General features: G+C 41.6%; 1 pseudogene; it reads right to left on the bottom strand.

The window, feature by feature from the left end:
- Positions 1–9,228: 9,228 nt before the first annotated feature.
- On the bottom strand, positions 9,229–11,076 carry LOC148029117 (cytochrome P450 86B1 pseudogene; annotated as a pseudogene).
- Between the last annotated feature and the right edge of the window lie 315 nt (positions 11,077–11,391).

Genomic DNA, 11,391 nt, shown 5'->3' with positions numbered 1-11,391 from the left:
ATACCATTTTTGCGATGTACACGGAAAAAGCTTTCATATGATACCCATATTGGGGGGGTCCCTAAATTTTAGGAGATCCCTAAATTTTAGGAGGTCCCTAAATTTTAGGAGCCTCGAATTAGCCTAAAAATGCTAGTCCTAAAAAATTAGGGATGTCATTCTAAAAATAGTAAGTTCTGTACTCTGACTGTGCTTACTAAATTTGGTTGTTTCTATTCTTGACAGTATTCAACCCAAAAAGGAAGGCCATAGAGAAGAGACAAGTGTCAAGACACTTGTCACACAAGTTTCCAAGTGTCCCACCACTTGTCACATCTCATGACATGTGGCTGGACACTTGTCTTGTGCTACTCCACTTTCCCCTTTTGTACTAGCTCTCCCCTCTCCTATAAATAAGAGCTCGTTTTTCTTCATTGATCATCATTTTTCTTTGCTGTAAACTCATGTACAGCACCCACAGATAGCCAGAAACTGGCCCCATCCATCCCCATCATCATCCCCTACTTCTTCATTATCAAATTCCTCCATATTCCCTCTTCTATCACTGCTGTTTACAGGACAGCAAGCCTGTAAATTCATCACAACACCTCCTTCTCGAGCTCTTTCTTCCATTTTAGCTACAAGAAGCGAGCCCTATCCATGTACTGCTGATCAACGATGGAGAAAGGCTGATTTTCCCTTTTTCTTCTTTCATACTGTAAAGAAATCAGTTCTTATCATTGCATAATAGATAATGCACGTGTGTTTGTACATCTTTGCATGATCTTGTGAGAGTGAGAATTACTTCTTCTCACTCTCAGGTTGATTGTAACTGAGCTCTTCCCTAAGGGACTTGGGTTGAGCAGAAATACATTCCTTCGGGGGTGGTTGCCCATCTTCAACCCTCAATCTTGTCTCCATTACTTTTACATTTTCATGGCTGTAATTTTGTGAGTAATTTTCATTTTCAGCTTTAAGTGTTCATTCTCTTTTATATTAAATCTCGAAAACAAGCAAATATCATAATTGTTAAGCATACTACGTTGTTCGGGGCGTTTACAGTGGTATCAGAGCTTTGGCTCGGTCCTCACCCCCAACACTGGTAGTGCTTACAACTATAAGTTTGTTTGTTTTCAGCCCTTGCATTGAGTGCGTGAGCATATTTTTTTTTCTTTAGTCTCAATGGATCAATCGAGTGCTATCCTTCAAGCCATTCAAAGTCTTCGAGAGGAGAATCAGCAAATTCGTGAGCAACTTCTCAAACTAGAAAAAGTTGAGAATCCCAAAGAATTCAAGGAAGGAAGCCCATCTACTTCAGGAAGACAAAGCCATACCGATGAAAGGAGCCGATCAAGAAGTCCAACTACTTCTAAGAGGCAGTCCCATTCTACTTCAAGACAAAGAAAGAGATCGCGTCGAAGCTCATCCTCTTCTTCAAAGTCATCTGGCGCCTATTCTGATGGATCCTCTTCTAGTAATGAAGAGTCACACGCTTCTCGTGGAAGACCTCATCATCGTCAAAGGCGTCAACATTCTTCACCCTCGTCTCCATCTTCATCCCCATCAAGCACTTCATCATCTTCAACCTCAAGATCCGAGCATGGACGAAGGCATAAGAAGAAGAAGAAGACTAAGTCACTATCTCAACTTGAAAAGAAGATCAAGTTCAGTATGTATGATGGTTCCCGAAATCCTGATATCCTTCTGAAGTTTATTCGTCAATTTCAAATTTTGTATGGTCGTGACAAGTATAAAGAAAAAGAAAAGATTAAGTTTGCAGCTTTAAATTTAACCGACTTAGCCCATACTTGGTGGACGGGGTTGGAATATGATCATGTTGCCCCAAAATCATGGCGGTCCTTTGTTCGCCTGATACAAAGCCAATTTCTTCCTGTTCATTTCAAAAGAAATGTAAAAATGGAATGGGATCGGCTTTGGCAAAAGAAAAATGAGTCACTTGGTGACTATACCAAGAGATTTTGGGAGCTACTTTTGAAGGTCCAACATTTCAAGAAGATCAGCAGTTCGGAAAAGCTTAGGAAGTTTCAAGGAGGTTTGCATTTTAAACTTCGTACTGCTCTTAATCATTATCATTGTTCTAGTCTCAGGGAACTCATTGACCATGCTAAGACATGGGAAATGGAGCACAATGGCAACAAATCATTCCAAAAGAATGATAAGAAGAGAGTAGCTGATGATGAGGAGTATTCAACCCCAAATGAAGGACAAAAACAGTGGCAAAAGCAGCCATCAAATCAAAAGAAGATGAAGCCCTATGCACCTCCTAATGCTCCTCAATTTCGCTCCAATCTATACCCACAAGCAAAGCAATTTTCCGAAGAAGAAAAGCAACGCTTCATGAAAGAAGGGAAGTGCTTTAAATGTGGACAAACAGGCCACATAGCGAAGCAATGTCCAAACAAGGGACAAAGCAAGGTTTCTGACAACAAGCCTAAGTCGCCAGTGAAAATCAATGCTATCAGTGATGTAGTTGCAAACACAACTCACACTCCAGAGATGCGCAAATTATTAAAAGCTTGGGGACAGTTGCAAGGTAAGCAAGCACTATTCTTGATAGATCTTGGGGCGAATGAAAATATCATTTCCTTGCAATTAGCTAAAGAGCTTGGATTAAAGAACGAAGAGATGGACACTCCGGCAGAAGTTCGCCAAGCTTTAAATGCTGATGAAGGTGACACAATGAAGACTGTGATACCCTACATTGGCAAGCTCAAGTTTCAAATTCAAGGCTACAGTGACGAAGATACCTTCTGTATCGGAGACCTTGATGGTTGCGATGTGATTCTTGGCATGCCCTGGAATCATAGAATAGATTCAACCATCTTCTCTCAGAAAAAGAAGGTAGAACTCACCAACAAAGGCAAGAAGTACGAGATCCAAGCTGGAGTTTCTGGAGACACCATACCTATGGTAAGCCATATGCAAGTCTCTAGAGCAATTAAGGATTGTGTTCAATGTTGTCTGCTTTATGTCACTGATGTAAAAGATAATATGAATGCTGAAAACCAAGAGCAACTTCAGCTCTTGGAAAAGTATAAAGATTGTTTTTCGGAAGATCTTCCTTATCAGCTTCCCCCAGAAAGGCCAGAAGACCATCATATTGATATTATCCCGGGCAGTTCTCCTCCTAATATAGCACCATACCGTGTGAGCCGTCCTCAACAAGAAGAAATCAGAAAGCAAGTCGAAGACCTACTCAACCGTGGGCTAATTAGGCCAAGTAGCTCACCATTTTGTTCACCAGTTCTTCTTGTTCAAAAGAAAGATGGCACATTCAGGATGTGCATTGATTATCGAGCCCTCAACAAAATCACTGTGAAGAATCGGTTTCCTATTCCCAGAATTGACGACATTTTGGATCGTCTAGGAGGCTCAAAGGTTTTCAGCCGCATTGATCTAAAGAGTGGTTACCATCAAATTAGGGTAATACCACAAGATGTACACAAAACTGCTTTCCGCACTTCATACGGTCTTTACGAATTCTTGGTGGTTCCTTTCGGATTAACCAATGCACCAGCCACCTTTAATCGAATGATGGAGCGCATCTTTAGAGAGCATCGACAATATGTCGGTACTTTCTTTGATGATATTCTTGTCTTTAGCAAGAATGAAGAGGAGCATCATCAACACTTGGAAATTGTTCTACAATTACTACAACAAAATCAACTCTTGGTAAATGGTAAAAAGAGTGAATTTTTCATGCATAAAATAAATTACCTTGGGCATGTCATCTCTTCTGAAGGGATTCAGATGGATCCTGAAAAGATCAGGATAATCCAAGAATGGCCTCATCTTCGTGATGTACATGAGGTGCGATCGTTTCTTGGCTTATGTTCTTATTACCGCCGCTTCATCAAGCATTTTGCACATATGGCTTCTCCACTTCATGACCTTACAAAGAAGAAGATCTCTTTCCAATGGAAGGAAAAAGAGAAGGCAGCCTTCACAAGGCTGAAAACAGCTCTTACTTCTGGACCTGTTCTTATCATTCCAGATCTGGTAAAACCATTTGTGGTGGAAGCAGATGCTTGCGGTGATTGTATTGGTGCAGTGCTAAATCAAGAAGGCCATGCCGTAGCCTTTGAAAGCCGCCGTCTAAATGATGTGGAGAAAAGGTATGACATTTATGAAAAGGAGCTCTTAGCAGTGGTTCATGCTTTAAAGATATGGAAACATTATCTTTTAGGCAATGAATTCCTTATTAAAACCGATCATCAAAGCTTGAAGTATTTCAAGACTCAAAAGCATTTGCAGGAGAAACATGCAAGATGGGAAAATTTCTTGTCTATGTTTCATTTTCAAATTATGTATACTCCAGGGAAACAAAATATAGTTGTTGATGCACTTTCTAGAGTGCCTCGCATTGCAACTATTACAGTGGCTCATCATGAAGATTTTCAAACGATGAAGAAAACTTATGATGAAGATACTGATTTTGCAGCAATTTGGTCAAATTTACAGCAAGGAGGTTCTCATCCAGATTATTCCATCAAAGACGGTTACCTTCTCATGAACAATCGCCTTTGTGTCACTCTTCCTGTTCGACAAAAGGTGCTTAAAGAAAGTCATGAACCCCCTTATGCAAGGCATAGAGGGAGGGCAGCCACTCTAAGTGCAATTGAGCGCTACTTTTATTGGCCAACATTACGAAAAGATACACATAACTTCATTGAGGCTTGTCTGGTATGCCAAAAATCCAAATATGATAGGCAGAAGATTCCAGGATTGTTACAACCTCTTCCAGTGCCCAAAGACCTATGGGAATCTATCACAATGGATTTCATCTCAGGTATTCCAAGAACACCTCAAGGTCATGATATGATTTGGGTCATAATTGATAGATTCAGCAAACAATCACATTTTATTCCATGTCATAAAACATTGAAATCCGCACAAGCTGCAAGACTTTTCATTCAACATATCTTCAGATTACATGGTATGCCTTCTGAGATCATTTCAGATAGAGACTCCAAATTCACAAGTAACTTTTGGCATGCTTTATTTGAGAATTTGGGAACCACTTTAAAGTTCTCCTCAGCTTTTCATCCTCAAACTGACGGCCAAACAGAGGTGATGAATCTCACTCTTTTGGATATGTTGAAAGCTTATGTTAGTGAACATAAGTCACAATGGGAGAAATATCTTCCATTATTGGAGTTTGCTTACAACAATACAGTGCACTCATCCACAGGGAAAGCTCCAAATGAAATAGTACAGGGTAAAGTGATTCCTCCTCCAATTATTCGCACTAAAGATAAGATTTTTGCTGCTGATGAGTTTGCTTCAGATTTAAAAACCGCAATGGATCAAGTTCGAGCCACTATCAAAGTTGCCCAAGAGCGACAAAAGAAGCAAGCAGATAAACGAAGAAGACCTTTGGCTTTTGAAAAAGGTCAATATGTCTTGCTAAAGTTTGATAAAAGCAGGCTCAAACAAGGTTCTGGTTAAAATTCATCTTTTCCAAAGCTCTCCAGTAGATACTTTGAACCCTTCAAAGTGATTGAGAAAATAAATGAAGTTTCTTATCGACTTGAGCTTCCTGCTCATTGGAAAATACACAATGCTTTTCATGTAAGTTTGGTAAAACCTTACATAGGACCAAAACCAAAGGAACCCATTACTGAAGATCCCCCAGAAGTTGAAGAAACAGAGCAACTCTTGGAACCTGAAAAGATTTTGTTTCTCAAGGATCGAACCACGAGAAGTGGCCTTGTGACACGAAAATTCTTACTAAAATTCAAGAATCTACCCACAACAGATGCACAGTGGGTAGATGAAAAATTCATGAAGGATTACCCAAATATTCTACAGCAATATCAAGAAGCTTTTCAGCTGAGGACAGCTGAATAAAAGCCAGAGGGCTGTCACAACTCTATAGAAACAGAATTTGTATCCTTTTTCATTAATTTGTCTATATAATGATTTATTAAATTTATTTCCTTTGCACTAATTAGATATAAAGAAAAGTGCATTGGAGCTGGCCACTGATGAGTGGTCACAGGTTATGGTGGACCCACACGGTGGGTTAGAGAAAAGATAGTTCACACTTCCACCTATATGACCCGATTGGGCGCCTGTGACTAGAACTCACGCATATCAGGGTTAGACTCGCACACAGAAAGGATTGATGCCTTGAAGTGTGGGCTAGATCCACCAGAACAAACAGTTACAATCAACAAGATGGCATGATCATGAAATGCTTGTATAATGTGCATGTGTGGGCTGAAAGCTTGAAATGCACATTTCTTTGCATAGGAAAGTCACATGAAGATTCGGATACCATTTTTGCGATGTACACGGAAAAAGCTTTCATATAATACCCATATTGGGGGGGTCCCTAAATTTTAGGAGATCCCTAAATTTTAGGAGGTCCCTAAATTTTAGGAGCCTCGAATTAGCCTAAAAATGCTAGTCCTAAAAAATAGAGATGTCATTCTAAAAATAGTAAGTTCTGTACTCTGACTGTGCTTACTAAATTTGGTTGTTTCTATTCTTGACAGTATTCAACCCAAAAAGAAAGGCCATAGACAAGAGACAAGTGTCAAGACACTTGTCACACAAGTTTCCAAGTGTCCCACCACTTGTCACATCTCATGACATGTGGCTGGACACTTGTCTTGTGCTACTCCACTTTCCCCTTTTGTACTAGCTCTCCCCTCTCCTATAAATAAGAGCTCGTTTTTCTTCATTGATCATCATTTTTCTTTGCTGTAAACTCATGTACAGCACCCACAGATAGCCAGAAACTAGCCCCATCCATCCCCATCATCATCCCCTACTTCTTCATTATCAAATTCCTCCATATTCCCTCTTCTATCACTGCTGTTTACAGGACAGCAAGCCTGTAAATTCATCACAACACCTCCTTCTCGAGCTCTTTCTTCCATTTTAGCTAGAAGAAGCGAGCCCTATCCATGTACTGCTGATCAACGATGGAGAAAGGCTGATTTTCCCTTTTTCTTCTTTCATACTGTAAAGAAATCAGTTCTTATCATTGCATAATAGATAATGCATGATCTTGTGAGAGTGAGAATTACTTCTTCTCACTCTCAGGTTGATTGTAACTGAGCTCTTCCTTAAGGGACTTGGGTTGAGCAGAAATACATTCCTTCGGGGGTGGTTGCCCATCTTCAACCCTCAATCTTGTCTCCATTACTTTTACATTTTCATGGCTGTAATTTTGTGAGTAATTTTTATTTTCAGCTTTAAGTGTTCATTCTCTTTTATATTAAATCTCGAAAATAAGCGAATATCATAATTGTTAAGCATACTACGTTGTTCGGGGCGTTTACAAACTCCCTCAAGCAAAGTTCATGAATCTTACTAGATTCACATAAGAACAATCTCAAACTCCCTTGAGCACATCAAGCTTGTGAAGATGGCTTGTCAATCAAAGATTATATTAAAAAGATCTTCACAAGTATACTTCATAATAGGGTTTCTTATAGACTTTTGTTCTTATGGTTCATAGCTCCTTGCTTAAACCACTCTGGTACCATAAAAGGATGGGGAAGAGAGAAAGGAAGCTTGAGATCTTGTACGATACAAAGCACACAAAGAGAATGCATACAATAAAAAAAGTTGAAATCCTAGTCTTTGTTGTTGTTCTTCTTCACTCAATGAGTCTACCAAAAATAAGAAAGTACAGCATGCATAATGTACAAGCAATCTACAATGTGAATATGCTATATAGAAAGATGACTGGATAGATATCTCATAACATGACTAGGCAAACTAACTGATGTCTAGCTATAAAGTATCAATGAGATGATATATCAACCGTGTTAGTAATATGATTGTAAAAACATTTATCCAATTACATAAGTATCAACTATCATGTTGAGCTTTGATATCTCAATTGTGTGTGTGTGTGTGTGTGTGTGTGTGTGTTCTCTGAGCCGTGTGCCTAATCAAAGTCAAAGGCAGAACCTTGTGTCACTAGCTTATGATGTGTGTACATGTGTTTAATACATGTGTGTTTATTTGAAGTATCAACTATCATGTTGAGCTTGATATCTCAATTATGTGTGTGTGTGTGTGTACATGTGTTTAATACATGTGTGTTTATTTGTGTGGTTCTCATAAATGTCCTCTCTCTCTCTCTCTCATCAATTTTATTTTTCCTCCTTTCTTTTCTTGCCTCATCCTTTCTTCACCTCATGTGAGTGTGTGTATTCATACATACATACATACATACACACATACATACATGTGTGTATCACATGTATATGTACATGTATATATTTGTGTATGGATGCATGTGTTTATATATGTATATGTGTGCATGTTTGTAAGTATATATCCATTCTCTTTTTTAACTCTCCATTTTTTCTCATATGTTCACACAAGAATGAGTCTATATGCATGTATACATGTGTATATATAAACATTCATATGCATTTGTTTACATGTGTATTCACATACACACACATGTATATGTGCATTTTTGGGTGTTTAGAGTGTGTACACATTATATGCACATGGTGGAATTAAAAAAGAAATCTCTCATTGGAAAAATGAGAGAGAGAACCACATAATTTTTTGAAGACTTATCTTTCCCACATATAATTTTTCAAAGACTCATCCTTCACCCTTTCATAATCATATCCTATATTTAATTTAGAAAATGAGAGTATGTCAAGTATGTGTGTGTGTGAATTGAGAGAAAGAGATAGTGGAGAATTTATGTAACCCTCACAAGTCCTTCAAGGAAAAGCTATCTCTTTTTGTTGAATATCAAGCTTCACCTCCTTGTGCCACATTGGCTCTACTAGGCAAAACTTTGAGTGCCACACCATCCCAAAGTCAAGACTTAAACAAGTTGGAAAGTGAAAGCACCAACGCCACCCACACATTGACTATGCAAGGATCCCACTTATGCCAAATAAGGAGAGGGTGTTTCAAGTGAGAGAAAGCCAATTAGAGGAGAGAGAAAAATGTCTTCAAGAGTGAGAACATGATTCTCACCAATCACTAATTGCTAATTCTTTGGACTTTTCCAAGCTCATTGAGTACCACCATTTTAAAGATAATACATGAACTCCATAAAGTTGAGATACAAAGTTAAGAGTGATCAAATAAACTAAACAACACTTGCTATTAAACTTGACTATGTAAACTTGTATAAGTGAAATTTGCTTAAATGTGGCTTGGCTTTAGTAAATATATTTTAAAAATAGATAAATATAAAATATGTTACTCGTAAAAAATAACTATAGGTAAACTATAGAAGGTAGAAGACATATAAATAGATAAATAAATGTCGATAAAATTATCGATAAATAAGTGGGCACCAGCATTGACAATTTTTAAATTGTACGTAGGTTCAATTAGCAAACGTCCTACGTTCAAGGGTGGCGAGAAGACCGTCCTTCATGTAAAGACCTATCGACAGCTTGGGGGAGACCTTGTGGGACGGGAGGAGAACAATCCTGAAGTTAACGATGATGGCAGCCACAGCAGCCTTCATAGTGAAGAAGGAGGTGGACTTACCGAGGCAAGAGCGGCGGCCAGCACCGAAGATGGTATACTCGAAAGGGGAGGGGCTGATGAGGCGCACGCCGGCCGCGCCCGCCTGTAGCCAGCGCTGCGGCCGGAAGGAAGACGCGTCAGGACCCCAGATGCTCTTCATGCGCCCCATCGAATACGCGCTAACCAGCACGCGATCGCCTCTCCTCACGCCATCACCATTTGGCAGCGTATCATCGTTCAGCACGTCCCTCTCGTTGAACGGCACAGTCGGGTAGAGGCGCAGCGTCTCGGCTAGCGCCGCGTGGACGTACACCATCTCATGGACCTTTTCAGCCGTCAGCTGGTCTGTGATCAAATCCTGGCCGTTGGTGTGATCCACTCTCAGGACGCGCCGCACCTCCGCGAGTACCTTCTCCTCCTCCTCAGGGTGATTCGCCAGCAGCCAGAAGAACCATGACAGACAGAGCCCGGGCCCCTCTCGACCCGCAAACAAGAACGTCATCACCACATCCCGCAGCACCTTATCGATGCCATGTCCCTCTTTGCTATCTCCAGCTTGCAGAAGCGTGTCCTCAGCCTTCATAAAGCAATGCAGAATGTCGCGGCATGACTTCTCATCCTGCGCTAGCTTCTGCCGCCGGTGAGAGATAATCTCCGTCGCGAAGGCGTCCAGGGACTCGATGGCTACCGCCAGCTCGCGCTCCCTGCCGAGCTTGAGCCACCGGAGAGTCTTCCACCACGCGGAAGGCATGTACCACCGGAGAACACTGACGTTCATGGCCTTCTCGGCTGCGACCACGAAGGAGAGCGCGGGCAGGTCCGGGTCGAGGCAGGTAATGTCGAAGCCGAAGGCGGTGCTGCAGACGGCATGCAGGCTGTAGCGTAACAGGATATCTTGGAGGTCAATGGCAGCACGCTGATCCGTCAAGAGCTGCTGGTGCAAGGCCTCGAGGAGAGGGACGAGCTTGTGCCGGACGGCGTCCAGCACGGCAGCCTGCAGGTGGGTGCGGTAGTGCGTGGAGGCGACGTGGAGGCTGGTGAGCTTGCGTTGGACACGCCACTCCGGGAATCGCGAGTCCAGGATGAAGAGGCCATGGTGGCCGAGGATTTCCCGGAAGGAGGACGCGAAGCCCTCGCTCCTGAGGTAGTTGGTGGAGTGGTTCAGCAGGACGTGCTCTACGTTGCGTGGGTCGCTCGTCACGTACAGCGCAGTGCGCGCTGGCCACAGCCCCCGGAAGCGGATGCTACCCCCGCGCGCCGCCAGCACCTCGTCGCTCCAGTCGTAGAAGCGGTGCAGGTTCAGCAGCAGCGACGGCAGCATCCCCAAAACTGGAACGTCCGACAGAAGTAGTGATTGGCCCGAATAAACGACCCTATCTCGCACCATGGCTGCTGCTCTCCTGTACAAGCTCGGCATCGCCACCCATATTAGAGCCGCCAAGCACAGCGCCATCAGTGTCGATCCGACCACTGCAAGAAGCTCTTGCGGAGTCCTCATTGCAGCAGGGTTCCTAGCGTATTCAACCTATGCGGGCTACCTGCTCGCCTAACGTAGCACTCTTAAGAACACGCACGCGCCAGCGACACACGCACAATGGTAAGGGATACTCAGGGCGATAAATTAGTACCCTTTAAAGGAAAGGTATCACATTTAAAAAAATAGTCCGTATCAGCCTTGCATGGTTTTCCATCACGTTTGGTACTTGCAAGTGAGTATTTACTTTAATGAAGGTTTACACATTAGAATTCATCAAAACCCACTCAAGTTGAAGTTTATTTATATTTATACTCTATATTGCTATATTATTTTAGTTGTAAGTCTAGAATTTCTAGAAAGTTTTTGAAGGAACCCATTCCCAAACTTTCTCTTTTAAATTAAAACCCCCTCTCTCACACATGTAAATCTTTTCCTCCTCCCTT

The sequence above is a fragment of the Lygodium microphyllum genome, chromosome 11 (genome assembly GCF_053477565.2).
Source record: "Lygodium microphyllum isolate KBCC chromosome 11, Lygodium_microphyllum_v1.1.10, whole genome shotgun sequence".
NCBI classification, from domain to species: Eukaryota; Viridiplantae; Streptophyta; class Polypodiopsida; order Schizaeales; family Lygodiaceae; genus Lygodium; species Lygodium microphyllum.
The sequence above is the reverse complement of the archived record's forward strand: the minus strand, read 5'-3'. Positions and strand labels throughout refer to the sequence as shown.